This window comes from Petaurus breviceps, unplaced genomic scaffold, assembly GCF_028583685.1.
Source record: "Petaurus breviceps papuanus isolate PSGF00001 unplaced genomic scaffold, PetGlider_PUasm1.0 213, whole genome shotgun sequence".
NCBI lineage: Eukaryota > Metazoa > Chordata > Mammalia > Diprotodontia > Petauridae > Petaurus > Petaurus breviceps.
Genome location: NW_027185860.1, coordinates 2,269,959 through 2,272,176, shown reverse-complemented (window position 1 = coordinate 2,272,176; position 2,218 = coordinate 2,269,959). Strand labels below are relative to the sequence as shown.

At 34.9% G+C, this 2,218-nt stretch overlaps 1 non-coding gene across 1 annotated transcript; it reads left to right on the top strand.

The window, feature by feature from the left end:
- The first annotated feature begins 395 nt into the window (after positions 1-395).
- On the top strand, positions 396-501 carry LOC138165599 (U6 spliceosomal RNA). The gene has a single exon (XR_011169386.1). It is a non-coding gene; the product is annotated as a U6 spliceosomal RNA (small nuclear RNA).
- Positions 502-2,218: the final 1,717 nt, after the last annotated feature.

Sequence of the window (2,218 nt, the reverse complement as noted above, 5' to 3'; positions counted from 1 at the left end):
AGAAGAAACAAAAATGGCAAATTAGTCCCCCCATAGATTGATTTCACCTTACTTTGGAAGTGGCACATGGTAGTTTCTTGTATTCCCAGAGAGGGGAATATTTTATTTTTGTCTCTTGTCTTCCTTGTAGTCAAATGGAGAGAAATCAATTAATGAAATGGATTTATTATCCATTTAATAATGAAATGAAATTATAATGAAGACAAAAATGGAGACTAATTTAAAGATTGGATTCTTGACATGTTGAGAAAGGAAAGATAGAGCTATCTTTATTTGCTTTTACATTGTTATCTCTTTCTTTTTATATATAAAGAAAACATTAAATTCCACATGGAAAGATGAAGTGCTGAAGATTTTAGTGCTTTAAACAAGAATATGCATTTAAAGATATCTCAGTGCTTGCTTTGGCAGCACATATCTAAAATTGGAATGATACAGAGAAGATTGGCATGGCCCCTGTGCAAAGATGACATGCTAATTTGTGAAATGTCTTTTAATAATATTACATAAATTAATATTCTTATTCAGAGCCACACCAGTCAAACTACAAAAAAATATTTTAGAACTAGGAAAAATAATATAAAAATCCATCTGGAAGAACAAAAGGTCCAGAATATCAAGGGAATTATTGAAAGGAAATGCTAGAAAATGGGGCCTACCTGTATCAGATCTTAACTTGTATTATAAAGCAGCCATTGTCAAAACCACTTAGTACTAGCTAAGAAATAGATGGGTTGATCAGTGGAATAGGTTAGGTACACAAGACATAATAGTCAATGATTATAGCAATCTACGTTTTAATAAACCAAAAGACCCAGTCTTCTGGCATAAGAACTCAATATTTGACAGAAACTACTGAGAAAACTGGGAAATAGTATGGGAGAAACTGAGCATAGAACAACGTCTGACACCATATACCAGAATGAAGTCCCAATGGTTTCACAATTTAGATATAAAAACTGATACTATAAGCAAATTAGGGGAACGAGGAATAGTTTACCTGTCAGATTTATGCAGAATGGAGTATGACCAAGCAAAAGACAGAGAACATTATGAGAAGAAAAATGGATGTTTGATTTTATAAAATTGAAAAGTTTTTTCCACAAACAAAACCAATGAAACCAAGATCATGAGGGAAGCAGGAAATTGGGAATGAATTTTTACAACTAGTCTCTCTGAAAAAGGTCTCATTTCTAGAACTGGTAAGCAACTGAGTCTAATTTACAAGAATGTAAGTCATTCCACATTTGATAAATCGTAAAAGGATACGAACAGGCAATTTTCAGAGGAAGAAATCAAAGCTATCTATAGTCATATGAAAAAATGATTTAAATCACTATTGATTAGAGAGACACAAATTAAAACAACTCTGAGTTACATCACACCTTTCAGATTTGTTAATATGGCAAAACAGGAAAATGATAAGTGTTGGAGAGGATGTGGGAAATATGGAACAGTAATTCATTGTTGGTGGAACTCTAAGCTGATCCAATCATTCTGGAGAGCAATTTGGAACTGTGCCCAAAGGGCTATAAAAATTTTCATACCCTCTGACCCAGCAACACAACTTCTAGGGTATTGCTATTATAGAAATGGGAAAAAGACCCAAATGTACAAAATATTGATAGCTCTTTTTGTGGTGTCCAAGAACTGGAAATTGAGGGGATACCAACCATTGGAAAATGGCTAAACAAGTTGGGATATATGATTGTAATTGAATATTATTTTGCTACAAGCAGGGAATAACAGGGCCAGTTAGGGGGCACAGTTAATAGAGCACCAGCCCTGGAGTCAGGAGGACTTGGGTTCAAATCTGGCTTCAGACACTTGCCACACTTACTAGTTGTGTGACCTTGGGCAAGTCATTTATCCTCCATTGCATTGCCTTCCCCCACCCAAAAAAAAGTGATAAGCAGGCAGACTTCAAAGAAACCTTGAAATACTTATATGAAATTGATGCTGAGTGAAGTGAGCAGAACCAGGAGAACATTGTAAACAGCAGCAGCCACAGTATGCAAGGATTGCAACAATAGATGCAGATAAGGCCTTTGAAAAAATACAATATCCATTCCTATTAAAACACTAGAAATTATAGGAATAAATTCAGCCTTCCCTCAAATAATAGGTAGCATCAATTTAAAACCACCAGCAAGTATTACATGTAATGGGGTGAAGCCAGAAGCATTTCCAATAAGATCAGGGGTGAAACAAAGGTGTC